Source organism: Orcinus orca, chromosome 15 (genome assembly GCF_937001465.1).
Source record: "Orcinus orca chromosome 15, mOrcOrc1.1, whole genome shotgun sequence".
NCBI classification, from domain to species: domain Eukaryota; kingdom Metazoa; phylum Chordata; class Mammalia; order Artiodactyla; family Delphinidae; genus Orcinus; species Orcinus orca.
In genome coordinates, this window is record NC_064573.1 from 4,239,903 (window position 1) to 4,256,345 (window position 16,443).

The 16,443-nt window shown below is 42.2% G+C and overlaps 1 protein-coding gene across 3 annotated transcripts in view; it reads right to left on the minus strand.

Annotated features, from left to right (window-relative positions):
* The window catches only part of ZNF407 (zinc finger protein 407), a 428,050-nt gene extending 413,844 nt beyond the window's left edge, over window positions 1-14,206 (minus strand). Inside the window, exon 1 of one of the 3 annotated variants that reach the window (XM_049697648.1) lies at window positions 14,075-14,205. The gene's annotated coding sequence lies outside the window, so the exon portion shown is untranslated. Of the gene's footprint in view, window positions 1-14,074 lie in introns of all 3 variants that reach the window. The other 2 variants (XM_004280012.4, XM_033406104.2) reach the window with 2 other exon arrangements.
* Window positions 14,207-16,443: the final 2,237 nt, after the last annotated feature.

The following is a 16,443-nucleotide window of genomic DNA, read 5'->3' on the forward strand; positions in this document are numbered from 1 at the left end:
AGAAAGGAAATTCTTATTGGAATAAAATAATAAAAGGAATGAAGATTCTATGAGTAAAGTAGAAAATGAAAAAATTCAATGCCATTGAAAGCAGACACAGGATCGTTTGTATCTTATGCCATATGAAAAGCTTGTTTTATTATCAGTATAGCTAATCACAATGAAACCATCTCTTACAACTAAAGACATTATAATGAATTTTCTTTACAGCTAAAGAGAAATGGGATTTGCTGTTTCACATCAAATAGAACAGGCTGTATAAATTCTTCTTCCTATTTATTGTAAAACATAATTTCATCTATAAAATCAGTCATGAAATATTAAAACTGAAACAACAGAATTTATATCCTTTACTTAATTTAGTTTAAATAGTCTATTCACTAAAAGGCGGGGTGGGGGAGAGGTACATGTGATAGAGCCCCTGCTTTCTCATTAAGTGTTTCCATTAGACCCTTTATTTTCAAGAATTTATAATGCAGCCATAAAAAAAAGCATCCCATAATAAAAGTTAGTATACTTTCCTTAAATTTTCCTTTCATCTTTTTCAAAAGGCAAGAAAATGAAGCACAAAGCATACGAATGCTGAGGAAGGGAAGAGAACGAGGAGAAAAAAATTAAAGAAACACAATGCATTGACACTGAACATGTTAAGCACTAGTGAAAAGGAACATTAATGTACAAGTAAGGAGGCCCAATTATTCCAACAATACACTGCAGGACACATGGCAAACAGTTAACTTTTCTGAGCCTCAGTTTCCTCATCTGCGAAGTGAGAGGTGACTAAGATTTCTAAATTCCATGAGAAAATCCCTCAGTGACAATAAAAAAAAAGTTGAACACTCAACCAGTAGAAAAAAGAATGGATCTGTTTTTCATTCCAGCAGGAATACTACGAAGAAAAAGGCTATTTCCAAAACGTAAAAATGGAGGAAAAATAACAAAAAAAAAACCAGCTGAAGACACGTTCCATACTGTTCTTGCTTTAACAGATTCCTCAGGTCCACTGAAGAGATGGATTAATACCATGGCTAATCAAAGAACGGCAAGGAAAATAGACTAAAACTACTAATTTTGGAAGAAATCTGGAAAACACTAACTCCAAATGTCGATAAGCTAACACATGATATAAAACTATCAAGCCTCAAGATTTCTGGAATATAAATTATTAGGTATCAAAGATATGAGTGTTAAGAAAGTATATTTAGAAAAGAGAAAACTTCAGTACTAAATTTTAAAAATGGATATAGTTCTAACCAAGTCCAATTATCTAATAAGGTTAATAGTTTTTATTTTCCTCTGGGTGATGAAATTATAGTTAATTTTTTCTTCTTCTTCCTGGCTTTTTCCTATACTCTTTCCTAGATATATTACTTTGGGGGGGGAGGAAATTAAGGGGGAAGCTTAAAAAAAGTCTCTACACATGGTAAGTAACGGAAAATGATAACTCCTCTCAAGACGGGAAGAGCAAGCCCTCAGGTAGAAATACATTTATGATTATGGTTCTAAGACTAAACTGAGCATCACAATCTTACAAATAAAAGTAAATTCAAGGGGTGACTTGTAAAAGTCAGAGATGTTTGGGGTCTAATTTTGGTCAAACACCCAGGGACACCAAGAAATATCCCTAGGGCCATCGGACCGCCCACTAAGCTCAAGAGAGGAGGAGGGGGACCAACAACAAGCACAGCTGGCACCCCCATCTCGGCCTCCGATACCTCCTCACTAAACAGAACCCGGTTCCTCAAGGAATGGCAGGTTCTAGGCCGGGGGCAGGGTCAGTACACCATGAGCCTGAAGAATCTCATCATGTCACGAAGCGGGGAGAAATGCTTTTAGAAAATGTTGGGACAAAGACACAGCAGTCAGCTTGAAGAGGTGCCTACTGACTAAATCTGGGACAACATGAGCGCCCCAGTCGTTAGTGCCAGTAAACCATTAAAAGCAGGTATGAAGAAGTCCATACTGACGTCTGGGAGAAAGGGAGACAGACAGAGAGACTGATTAGACACACAAATGGACGGGCTGACAGGGCAAAGTTTACAGCAGAATGCTGAGGGCCAACTGGTAAATGTGGAGGGAGTGAGGGGATAGAAAATCATACTGACAGAGACTATCGGGCAAGAACTATCAATGGATGCCAGTTCTAGGGGAGCAATTTTGATGTGCAAAATGTCTGAATGGCATTAAACCATCTCCCTACAAACTGCTTATTTGCTGCAAGGGAAGAAAAAAAATTCAGTAATTATACGGTGGATAACTCAGCTACGCCTTGCCAGGGGTGATCAAATTAACATCCTCAATGAAGGCGGACATGGGATGCTTGCAGATATAACACCCTGAGGAGGACAGGACACCTGTGCATCACTGCAGCTGAGAATGCCGAACCTGCAGCTAATTAAGAGGAAACAGCACACAACACAGAGTGAGGAATGTTTTATTTGAAGACAAAAAAAAATGTGGGAGGACTGCATTCTTCACAAATGTCAATGTCATAAAAGACAAAGACAGACTATGGAAATGTTCCAGATTAAAGGAGGCTAAGGAGACGTGACAACTAAACGTGCTATGTGTTCTCAGACTGGATCCTATGGTGGCAGGAAAACGTGCCACTAAAGGCATGCTAGGTCAGCTGACCGAAAGTACTGTGATGGTTAACTGTATGTGTGAGGCTAAGGCATGCACAGACAGCCAGTAAAATATTATTTATTTCCGCGTCCATCTGCGAGGGTGTTTCTGGAAGGGATAAGCGTTTGAATGGTAGACTGAATAAAAAATGTCCGCCCTCACCAGTGTGGGCTGGCAACACCCAATTTGTTGAGGGCATGAATAGAGCAAGACGGTGGAGAGGTGGAGGAAGGTCCAATTTGCTGTTTTCCTTGAGTTGGGACGTCCACTTTCTCCTGCCCTCAGACATCAGCATTCCCGGTTTTTGAGCCATCAAACTCAGACTGAATTATATCACCAGCTTTCCTGTTTCTCGAGCCTGCAGAAATAAGAATGTGGGACTTCTAGGCCTCCATATCCGCATTAGCCAACTCCTATAAAAAAATCTCCTCATATATATTTGTTTACATCCTGTTGATTCTCTAGGGAATCCTGACTGATACAGATTTTGATACTGAGAGTGGTTCTAGAGGAATAGGATTTTCCCTTGAATTGGAACTGAGGTTTCTGGAAATGGCTCTCTAATGTGATTAGATTTAAGGATGCTAATAACTATTTCCAGTAGCAAAGAGAGTACTGATAACAGTCTATAGTGTGAGTAGGAAAACACTGTACCCAGAGTCCCACTAGACATAGCTGGTCTGCTAGTTTCCAGGTGACTGCAGTTACTTCTACTAGAATGTTGTGGGGAGCTCCCTGGTGGGCCAGCAGTTAGGATTTGGCAGTTTCACTGCCCTACCCCCAGGTTCAATCCCTGGTTGGGGACTGAGATCCCACAAGCCACTCAGCATGGCAATCAATCAATCAATCAATCAATAAGAATGTTATGGATTAAGCACTGAAGACACTAAAATAGTATTCATCATGTGAACAGTATTTCCCAAGTATGACAGAAATACACTACTGGCATTTAAAATAAAGTTATGTGCCACAAGTAAGGACTTTTAAATAAGTGTGTATTATTAGCATGAATATTAGGGGAAAAAAATAACATACCAACCCATGACTCCACATACATTACTTCTTATGACAAGGCTAAATTTAAAAAATAAAAAGTGAGGTAAAATACTGTGGAGTAAAATATAGCAAAAACAATGAAGGAGTAAATAAATGACTAAAGTGTGGAAAACTCTACATTCATACCTTATTTATTTACTAATTTTTTGTATAAATTCTAAGAAGTCAATAAAAATAGATAAGAATTCTCAACTCGAAATCCATCTGTAAATAAGAGTGTTCTGAAAATCCCTCCCTTCCCCATGACAGGCAACCCTTCATAGCTGGCATCACAAGTCTTCACTTATTAATTTTCACACGAGTACTGGCTACCTCAGATTATACCTTTAAGAAAACACTGCGGCCTAACAAAATGTTCTAACTCTGTAACATTACGCTTCTGCAGTCTGAGGAATAGATAAGAGAATTATATATGTGGAGAAGAAAGACTGCAGAATACTAATTTTCTACATATTCATAAACTGCCTTTCCTTCAGATGTGGGTACAGTGGCTAGAATCACCCTAACAAGAAGTTAATGCCCTAATTCCATAACTGCTATAATAAGTGGACCTGAAAAGGGCTCAAACACAAGTTCCTATCTCGCTCCTGTAAACTCCCAAGGCAGGTGTTCCAGGTCTGCAGGCAGTGGGCTCCCAGCTGATTCAGGAATCCTGGCTCTTTCCAACTTGATGCTGACTCAGAGCTTCCTCATTCTCTGCATCCAGCTAACAGAAGACGAAAGCAAGCGTGAAAGAGGCAGGGCATTTGCTTCTTTAAAAGCCTTGGCTCAAAAGTGGCACCTACCACTTCCACTAATTCCTGCTTCACTGAAAAGAAATCTGAAAAATGTCACCTAGAGTTGTGCAATCGTCCCTTGCGGAAGGGAAGAACTGATTTAGGTGGACAGCCAGCCAGCTCTGCCACACACCAATCCAAAAATTATCACACTACTTGTCATTCTACCATTAATGAAGGCTTTTAATCTCTATAAGACTTACCAAGACCTGTTTTGAGAAATGCAACTGCCCCTGGAAGAGCCTACTAAGAGCTACTACTTCCACATTTGTAAAACAAGGGAATTATACACAATGTCAGTCATTTGACAAATTTAGCTAATCATCAAAACATGAATCCCTTGGACCTACACGTGGACAGATTCCGATTAAGAAAGTCTGAGGTGGGGACCAAAGCCTGTAGTTCTAAAGAGCTCCCTGTTTGATTCCGATGAGCCAGATTTGGGATGCACTGGATAAAAGTCCCTCCTAACCTCAAAAAAAACCAATATATACTTAACATACACCTACCAGACAGAGATGAGGTGCAGAGGAGGAGAGGGAAAAAAGGGGGAGGAAGAAAGGTGAATCAGGAAGGAGAAAAATGTACTGCACTAAACAGGGCCATCACACCAGATTCCGAACTCATTTGCCTACATAACAACTGGCCACACAACAGTATTCTGAATGTGACTTTCAGCAAACACTGTCTCAATCTACCACCCTGAAACCCTAGGGTTTTAAACACTACCCCTACAGGAAACCAGATTATGGACCCTGAAGATTCTTAATGAAAGTCATTTGATCTCATTTTCTGAAAGACTATAATTTCTACTACCACTCTGAATGATCTAAATTTTCTAGGCTATTTTTAAACGTACATTACACCTTAGGTTAAATTCTAACAGTTTTATAATTTTATGCACTCGTATAACTGTGATTCCCCATTCTTTAATAACTGATCCAATAATTATATATCAAATTTTGATCCTTAATTCACAGTAATTCACAAATGAATTGTACCCTTGGAAAGAAGTGGTTTGTTGCTTGTTCTAGGTTTAAACCACAAAGTTTCCATTATATTTAGTAACTGACAAGCAAGCTAGGCTTTGGTTACATTGGATGATGTAACCTGGTACTACTCCAACTGTGTTAAGCAATGTCTTTTCCCAAGGAGGCTTCTTATTACCTTACTTTTTATTTAAAACTATTTTGTTTTTTAATAAAAAGTAAAAAGTACAGCATATAAGAGAAGACAAAAGTATGAACATCAAACACACTGAAAAACACTAAGACTGAGATTATCTAGCTTTAGCAAAATACAGCTGAAACTAGAAGAGCTGAAGTACCTAAAACCCATTTGAAGAAGCCTACTTTCTACATTTGCCCATCAGGGATCTGCGACAAGCACTATATGTGTCTGAAATGCAGACATCCTGCTATGGAAGGACTCTCACGGGCTGTCAACTTCTTAGTGAGGGGCTGGCTCTGTTAGAAAGTATGACATTACGTAATTACAAATGCTTGACAGTTCTGCTTTAGACAAATTTAGCACTATGAATATCAAACAAAAATAGTACAACTATTTGGTTCCATAGGATGTGTAACTTGACTTAGGGCTTCTATAACCATCTTTTTATTTTTCCTATACTTGCTCATTTCAAGGAGCAACTGTCACATCACGATGGCTTAAAAAGGTTTACGGCATAAGTAATGTTTATTTAAAAATAGTCCTCATAATATGGGATACAAAAGGTTGCCCTTTTTAGCAACCTAAGCAAAGAAGTATGATTTCCTAAATCCTATGGCATGATACTACCACTTCCTAATAAACTGGAAGATGCAATCCTTAGAACTAACAACAAAATACAATTTCTTTTTCTGCTTTCTAGACTTGCCATTTACTAGAATAATAAAGTCACGTACACTGGTGTAAAAACAAACCTAGCAAAATCAAGTAACTCGGAAAATGGGGGTGAATACATCCTTCACCAGTCCTGCTCTCTACTCCCATTCCTACTCTGACTTGGCCTTTCTTTCTGTAACACACAACACTCTGGGACACAACTCTGCTTTGTCTACGACTGTCTTCCTCCGACCTTCTCTGACAGAGTCAGAGACTTCCTCCACCTCTTCCCCCTCTGTGCCCACAGGACCTCCCCGCCTCTGTGACATGGGGCAATAGTGATCTGACACGCCCCCCCCCCCCCAGGTTCACTGGGTGGCTCAATCCTCAGCTAATGAGTGTAAACTCAGCACACAGTGTGCCTGCACAGTGAGCGCTCAGCAAGTGTTAACACTCCATACCCTCGAAACCAGTCTTCTCCCTGACATCTCTACTCCGGACAGTACTGTTACATCACAGTCCAACAAGAATGTATCTTGACCACCATCACCCCCATCATTATTTTTTTCATACAAACTGAATAGTCCCTGTGTAGACAGACACTGCAAAAAGGAAAGTTTGTTTTTAAAATATTTGGTAGATATAAAAATAATTTTAATGTGTACAAAGATATTAAGCATAATATAACAAAAATCTGAGTACAGATCACAGTTTAAGAAAATTAAATTGTCTTTGAAGTCCCTCTTGGTGTGCCTATCACTTTCCCTCTTGTTACAGAGCTACCCACTAACTTGTATTTTGTTTATAATTTACCTATTTTCTTTACTACTTTGCCATACCTGTATTCCTAACAATATGCAATTCTGTTTTGCATGTTTCTAAACTTAAAAAAGAAAAAGGGAAAAATACTAGATGCATTCTTCTGCAAGTAGCTTTTTTTCCCTCAAGTTAATGTTCCTGATACTAATCCTTGGTGATGCATGTGACTGAAGTCCATTGGGTTTCACAACGGCACAGTACTTCATTACAGGAATATAGTACAATTTATTCATTCTCCTGTGATGGGCGTGGCTTCCAAGGTTTATCTTTTACAAACAGTGCAAGGGTCAGCATTCCTGTACATGTCTCCAGTCATTCATGGACCCGAGTTTCTCTGGGGCAGTGGTTTGCCCATTTTAGCATGCATCAAATCACCTGGAGAGTTTGCTAGAACAGAAAGCTGGCCCATCCCCAAAGTTTCTGATTCAGTAGGTCTAGGGTGGGTCCCCAAAATGTGCGTTTCTAACAACTTCCCAGGAGATGATGGGAACACAACACAGAAGCAACACTCTAGGATAAAGACATAGGAGTGGAATTACTGGGTCAAAGCATACACGCCTCTTTACTAGTTAATTCCAAAGTTATTGTACCAATTTACACTCCCTCTTACACTCTTCCTACCCTCCTGAAGAGCAGATATTGTCAGATTTTTACACTGTTGCCAAATTAGCGTGTATGAAACTATATACCATGCTGGTCAAATCTGCAGTTCTCCAATTACTGATGAAGTTAGCATCTCTGCATTCACGTGTCCTCTTCTGTGAAATGCCTATTCAGGTCCTTTGCCCATTTGTCTATTGTTCTTATAGATTTGCAGTTGTTCACCTTTCCGGACACTAAACTTTTATCAGTAATATGTACTAAAAGATCTATTCTCACTTGTGACTTGTCTGTTCACTTTCTTGATGGTTTCTTTTAATAAACAAAAGTTGTCAATATCAAGGTTGTCAAACACATCAATCCTTTCTTTTATGGTTTGCACCTTCTATAATTTAAGAACCTTTTCCCTCTAACAGAGTAACACAACTATTGCCCTACATTGTCTTCTAAAAGTTTCATAGTTTTGCCTTCTATATATAAGCCTTTAATTGACCTGTAGCCGATTTTGGTGAATAATGTGAATTAGAAATGTATCCCACTGCTAAGAAGTTTCCTGTTTGGTAAGAGCCACAGATACAGCCAACAATAACTATACACAATAAGTGCCCCCAAGTGAAATATTGGTTAGATGTTAATCACTCTTTTGTTGAGGTTTATTCTGCTCTCTCATTGAGGAAAACAAAAAACTGGAAATTTTCAACATGAAAACTTGGAAAGTTTTAGCAAATTAGTCAGAATATGACCTCCACTCACCACACTCCAAGAAGCATCTTTAAAAATACCAAAAAAATGTTGGATTATTCTTAAAAAAAGCATTGGGGAAAGTGTGGGAAAATGTGCATTCTCAATAGTACTGGTTAGGATATAAATCTATACAACCTTTCAAGAGGGTAATTTTACAAATTATATATCAGAAACCTTAAAATGTGTATCTTCTTTGAGCTATCAGTGACGCTTTACAGAATTTACCTTAAAGAAATAACCAGACAAAATATGTGTTTAAGGATATGCACCAAGGAACTCTTTACATTAGAAAAAACTGGGAACAAACTAGTATCCAGCAGTGAGGTACCGCTTAAAGATGAAGCCGCCGTGGCACATCCATAGACTGCAATACTGTGCAGATTACAGAGCTGTACTGACAGGGGGAAATGATCACGGTATTCCGGTAGCTTATAAAAACACTTAACAAGATGCACAAACAACATTTATTTACTCATAAATATTTATTGAGTGCCTCTATGTGCTAGGTACCAAGCAAGTTACTGAGTAAACAGAAAGAGGGATCTGTCCCCTGCCTCCAAGGAGCTTACAGGCACTGGGAGGAGACAAACCAGTTTTGTATCTTCCAACTGACTCAGGCTGGGATATTAAAGGCACACGCATTTCGGAAATAGAGATAATTTATATGTGTAATATAGCCAGCAATTCCATTAGCAAGGAAAACACGTGCCCCAGCCCCATGGGCTAGCAAGTGGGTAAGCAGTGGGATACCAGGAGCAACTGCCTGGTGATGAACTGAAGTGCATCCATCTTCTAAATGCTCCAGGGAGAATTCTTAAGAAATGCAGCACAATTATGGAAAGTCGTGCACTGGAAGACACATGTGAGACAGGTCACAGAACCAAAGCAAAACAATTCAGACAAACAGCTTCCACTGTTGCCAATTCAAGACGAATACTGCCTGAGATCAAGTACAAGTTCTTGAGCAAATAATTGTTCTTCCAGCAGTGAAACCTCTACCCTTTCCAGCTATGTTTGAGTCTAACAAATAGTACTGAAGCCTCCCAAGATAAGAAGTATTCCACAGTTAGGGTCAGGTTCAAAGGATTCTGACATTAGATGTTCACTTATTTTAAACTTTTGCACCAAAATCAGGCAAATTAGGAGGGTCATTAATTACAAAGAGAAAATGTTTAATCTTAGAGCACAGAAATATGTCAGACATCACCTCAACCAAGAGGTCAAAGTTAACATTCACCACTGATAAAATATATCTACATCACGTGCATTCCAATGCGATGCACTGAGGGCAAACTTCACCGCTGTGGTATTCTTGCCAAAAATGCCTAACCCTCAATTTAATCCTGAAAGAACATGACACAAATTCAAACCCACTAACATTCTACAAAATAACTGACCAGTACTCCTCAGAAGTATCAAGGTCATGGAATATAAACCTAAAAGGAACTGTCACAGATTGGAAGAGACTACAGAGGCATGATAACTAAATGCAATGTGGGATACTGGATTGGATGCTGAACCAGAAAAAGCACAGCAGTGGTGAAACTCAAATCAAGTCTTTAGATTAATTGTATCAACTGCCCGGTTTTGGTAACTGCACTACAGTTACATAATGTGTTAACAAAGAGATCTGGTTAGAAGATATATAGAACTATCTGGACTATTTTTGAAATTTTTTTGTAATTCCAAAATTATTTCAAAGTAAAAAGTTTTCAAAAATCATTTAAGATGCAAGATAAAAAGGTATGGGGATCGCTCATTAACTCTAACATAAAAATATGCTAGCTACCTCCTCCAATAACTATGCTTAAAAAAATTCCAATAATTGCAACTAAGGTATAAACTGGAATAAATGACAATTATTCAATAAATGCCCAAGACTGGGATCATCTAGAGAGCAGAGTAACTTTCCAGGTAAATGACCTACCTTACTTTCCCCCTTACTCTTTTTTAATTCAACTTACATTTCTTCAATATCTATTACAGGCATACAATCTGTGCTTGGGCCCGATAAGATTTTGATATGTAAGAAAAGAACATTTTAGTACACAAAACAACACAGAAAAGCATAGAAAAACAAAGATGGAAGTAACTTTTTACTCCCATACAACCTAGCAATCAACCTGGACACGCTTTTCAGTGTGAATGTTGGTAAGACTGAGGGCTCTCACAGCTCATGTGTAGCCCCTTCAATAGTAAGTGGCTCTGACCACTAGAATTGTCTCCAAAAATTACCCTTGAATATGCCAAAATGACGCTGAGAAATACTCCATTTCCAGTCCTTTTTTATTTTTCATCTAATCATATGTTGTTTATGCATTACTGTTTGTGATACAAAATTTAAAAACTTGATTCTCTGAGTACCAGGGAAAAGGTTAGGCGGGTAAAACCTGCAGAGGTTTACCTACTCTCCTCTTATGAGAGATCAAAGGCAACATCACGTGAGGCCAGGGTTCCCGAAGTGTGGCCTCAGAGCCAGCAGCTTCAACATCACCCAGGCACCTGTCAGGAGTGCAAATTCCCAGTCCCAGCGCAGGCCTGCTGAATCAGAGCCCCTGGGTGATGCCCAGCATCTGTGTTTTCACAAGGCCCCCAGGTGGCTCTGATGCACCTTAAATTTGAGAACTATTGATGCTTCAAAGAGCAGAAAGCCTAGCCTATAAATCAGGGGGCCTGATTCTAATCCTTGTTCTGCCACTAATTTCTGAGACATGTTTGTCACTCAGCTTCTGGGGGGCTCAGCCCTCTCATCAGACAATGAGAGAATGAAAATAGATCACTGCCACAGTCCTTATGCCCTCTAAAATGGGACAACTCTATGAGGCCTAAAAGTGAAAAGAGAATCACAGCGATTTCTCTTTCATCAAAATGAAACAATTAAAATTTCTCCCTTTCATCAACTGGTCTCTGAATCATATTTCTTATTAACTGCGTTAACTTTGCTTTAGTGAAAGCCATATAAACTCTAATTTTACAGTTTCCTATTTAGTTCTGTATCAAGTCTATTTTGGAGGAGTTCCACATAATAACAAAACTTCCAAGAAACCTACGCTACAGACTGAATTATAATTCCCGCCCCCAGCCCCCATCCCAAATTCGTACGGTGAAGCCCTACTCCCCAGTGTGACAGTATTTAGAGACAGGGCCTCTGGAAGGTAGGTTTACCTGAGGTCATGAGGGTGAGGCCCCCAAGATGGGATCAGTGTCCTTACAAGAGGAAGAGAGACCAGAGTTCTCTCGCTCTCTGCCACGTGACAACAGAGCAAGAAGGTGGCTATCCGCAAGCCAGGAAGATTCCCTCAGCAGGAATCGGCACCTTGATCTTGGACTTCTCAACCTCCAGAACTGTGATAAATAAATGTTTGTTGTTTCAGCTACCCAGGCTATGGTATTTTGTTATAGCAGCAAGAGCTAAGACACTCAAATGTCCCCTCTGGTGTGGGGATCTAACACGCCAAGTTACAGTGCAGAACTGTGCTCCATGACCTCTCATAATGACTGTGATCAAACCACAGGAAGTATTTACAAGCAAGAAAATCAAAGAATTTAAAAATGTATAGATCTAGATATTTCCATTACTACACAGCTTTCATTTATCCTCCTGTTCATGGATTTATAAACTGGGATGCTTCTCGCAACCTGTATTACCTGTGAAACAAATCTCTTCTTAGAGGGGCTGTGAGAGAGGGAGGTGAATCAAATAGAAGAGTCTGTTTTGTAGAAGAGAGTTCTCCTCTAATAAAACAAACCTAATTAGAATGAATGTTGGGGAAAATGTCCCATCAATCAAGTGAATAGCCATTAACCCTTAAGATCTCCACTCAAATATATCCTGAAAGCTCTCACCACTCCTGCCCCAGCAGTGATCATTTCCTCTGTGCTCCCGTATCTCCATTTCAGCACTTGGCAAAAGGCATTACATTTGTTTACGTATCTGTCTCCTCCAACGGACCTTGAAATCTTCTAGGGCAATATGTTACTCTCTCCTGCACTAAAATGGTGTCTGGCATGAAGCAGGAACCAGTGATTATTAAGTGGAGCCACTTTGCTTTGTTAAACACCAGTGGAACTCTGTCCTATCTTGCAGCTTTCGTGTAAATCTGTAATTATTCCAAGATAACAGGTTTTTTTTAAAAAAAAAGGCACCAATAGCAACTGCGCTATCAGCAATCACCACAACTGTCTTACACATCGTGTAAGAAGACATTAGCTACTACAGAGCCTTGCCTTAGCGGGTTTTGTTTGTTTCTTCGTTGCAGCACTAGGGATCATTCGTTGCAGCATGCCCACTTCTTAGTTGCAGCTTGCCAGCTTCTTGGTTGCGGCATGCATGCGGTATCTAGTTCCCGGACCAGGGATCGAACCCGGGGTCCCCTGCGTTGGGAGCACAGAGTCTTACCCACTGGACCACCAGGGAAGTCCCCGCCTTAGTGTTTTCCAGACGTGACACTAGGAGTTAGTAATTTCACATGTAGCAAACTTGAAGAAGAATGAATAACAAACATTTGAGATTTGAATCCGGACGTTAACTTTGGTCAAGTTATTTAATCTTGGTCTCAGTTGGTGGAAAGGGGTTAATTCCTGCTCTACAAACTGCTGTGCTAAATAAAGTATACAGCGTATATATCAAATGAGCTCTCCTAATGATGTTCTAGTCAATAGATAATCAGCGTCCTTCCCTGCACGGTGTTCCAGCTGGACTAACACCTCGCCGCAGAACAGGTGCACACCGTAATTAGTTCCACGGGCACGAGCTGTAACGTTATACCTCAGTCACCATTAGGGTTATGGTTACCTATAAAATAAATCCTACTCGTGTGTCCCTGGATGCCAACCCTGCCAAGATATCCCACTCCAGAATTCCCCCTTGAAAATAAACAAGCTATTCCCACCTCGACGCAGCCGACAGGGGTCAGCCGCTCCTGCCACCCGCCTGCACCAGACTGGTCCCCAGAAAGCGGACAAGCACACACAGTACGTGCCCGCTAGCTGGGAAGAGGGGTACCCGCTGCTGCAAAAAGTGGTGTGCGGCAGCCTGGGGTCTCCGTCCAGGGCAGAGCGGCTGAACCCGAGCGGCTAGGACCCTCCCTTCCAGTCGTGCCGCTCTCGGGCACCAGCGCTCCTGACCGATGCCGGGCCGGCGTCCTAAACGGAAGCCGACGCTGGTGGCAGCGGCGCGGCTCCGGGAGACCGGGAGGGGGCGGGCAGCCGGAGGAAACCGACACGCGGCAGCTCGGCGTGTGCGTTTCACTCGGGGGAAGCCCGGCGGTGAGAAGCGCCCGACCGCGGGCAGGGGCGCGCGGAATCGCCGCCTCCGCCCTGACAGCCAGGCCCGTGTGAGTCGGGCCTCGGGGCGAGCAGCGGCTGGCGGCGTGGAGCCCGGGCGGCCGCAAGGCCGCGCGGGCGGCGGGCGTGTGTCGGGTGAGTCTGGGCGGCGTCGGGAGGGACCGGCGAGCGGGGAGGGGCGGAGGCGGGGGGAAGGGGGGAGGAGGAAGAGCGAAGGGCCCTGGCGGGGCTCCCGGCGCCCAGCCGCCCGGGCCCGGGCCCTCAAGCCACCGCCCCCAGGCCCCACGCTGACGCTGGACGGTCCCCGCCTCCAAACCCCCCGCCCCGGCCAGAGAATAACTTACCTGTTTGCCGACGGAATCGCTCCTGCTCGCCCCTCTGACTGACTCCTCCGGCTCACCGTCTTCCCTTTGGGAAGAAGGGGCGGGACTTCCTGTCTCTCCGCTGAGCGACTTCCGGCGGTCTTCAGGCCGACTCCTTCGTGGACTGCTCACCGGACACCATGACCAAAAACCAGGATCCTGGAACTGGATTAGTAAAACCCACGTCGAGTTCCCTTTTTCTGTCCCGACTGACCGGGGCACCTATGTGCCTCTTGTTTTTTTTTTTGTCTGTCAGCTCTCGCCGGAAGTTGCTAGGAGATGGGACCGGAAGTTCCGCCCCTCCGCAAGAGAGGAAAACGGAAAGCCAAAGAAGACAAGCTAAACAAGGGGAGATGCGTCCGGCTGGAAGTGTCTGAGCCGGAGGGCCAAGTGGGGTTTGGGGAGAGTCCCCAAGCGGATTTCTCTGGACATTCTTCTCTTCCGTGTCCCATGTCTCCTCACCCCACCCCGTCCCCCGCCCGCCCGCCGTAGAGGACCCCTGAGGGCGGCGCGGGGCGAGCGGCCGCTGCCCTGGGCCTTCCGGGCCCCGAACGGTGCCCGGCGCTTCTAGGCGGCCGTCTACGGGGACACGGTTTCTCTGCTGGGCCAGGCGCGTGCGCAACCCTAGATGTTGAAGACAGTCTGTCGGTGGACTCCAAGAAAGGATCCTCGGAGTCACGGGCCGCAGGGAGCCACGAGCCGAGTTCCGATACTAAAGGGGAGGCAGAGCACCGAGTGTGGTGGCCGGCCAGTTGGGCAATAAAAGCCGAAAACGCCCTAGGTGTTTAAAAAGCCCCCGCTGGACCGTTTTTATTAACGGTAGTGACGCAGCGCAAGAATTGTTAGGAAGAAAGTAAGGCACGACCGAAGCGTGGTCGTCCCCGCCGCCGCCTGCCCCTCTTGCGGGAGCATCCGCGGACCTGAAGCTTACAGCCCTTCCCCGGAAACTCCAGATCCAGGAAGGAAGACCGCGGCTTGCAAAGTGCTCTGACGGACACCTATATAGAGATGAGAGGCGACATCCCACTTGCGATCAGCTTGAGACACCGCTTGCTCAGCATTTTTGACTTTATCTTGTAGGTATAGGGAAAGCTCTTAAATAATTGGATTTGTAAAATTTTAGGTAAATGGAGTTTTTAAAGGATGGCCTTGTAATAATGATGGTAGGCTTTCTAAACCAAACCCATCTCTCAAGGCCAGTTCCAGCTCAACGCTTATTTAAGTCAGAATATTCAGGTGATAATAACGTTTTAAATACTGGTTTACAGAGTACTTTTCATAGACATTATCTGGTCGAATTTTTACTGTAATCCACATGAATTCTCATGTCCGTCACCCACAACAGGAAGTTGTAATTTAGAAGAGTTAAATAACTGTTCCAAGATCACACAGCTAGTAAAGGTGGAACTCACTTTTCAAACTCCAGAGTCAGCCTTCTCCAGTCCACCTTGCATCTTTTAATGAATAGCTAGTTCAAGAGTGTTAGTCTTGGATGAGAAGGTGATGAATTTCTCAACACTTAAGAGTAGCTAGCACTGTTTTCCATGTTGAAGAGGCATTCTGTTGATTTGTAGGAGATTGACCTTGCTACCTTTCTTACCCTGGGAACTGAGTTAACATTTCATCTTCCTTCTTTGAGCAGCGAGTTTATTTTTCTTCTGAGTTTGTTTTTCAGTTCCCCATCATGCAGTATTTTACTGAGACAGGACCTTTGCATCATACCTTAAGGAAGTCAACCTTAAGGACAGTGACCTTAAGGAAGTCAACCTGACTTCCTCGTGTATAAAATTAGTCATTTAGAGTAAAGTTCCGGTCTTTCGTCATTCTGTTAATAGAAGAGGCTCTAAAATTTCTAAGCCACAGTAATAGTGTCTAATACTGTTACTCTCATTAAAACATTTAAAAGACTGTTCCATTAGATAATACAGCGGTGATAGCTGTGGTTTATTAAGCACCTACGTGTCATGCAATGCGCAAGAGAATCCAAGAATATAGGAAAAATTTGTTTTTCTGTGTCTTATTAGGAAAATTTATATATAATATATATATCCTTTATATATATATATTATATATATGTATATATATAATAAAGCTCCTTTGGAGCTTCTTTAAGACATGTTTGCCAAAGATGATGTCTTTCCATTACCTCTGGCCTCCATTTTTTCCTGATGAGCAGAGGTCATTCAGATGTTTTTCTCCCTTTTATGTTTCCCTGTATGTAATTTGTCATTTTTCTCAGGCTACCTGCAAAATTTTCTCTGTATTTTTGGCTTTCAGCAATCTGATTGTGATGTACCTAGGCATGATTTTCTTCATATTTATACTATTTGGGGTTTTCTGAACTTTGAACA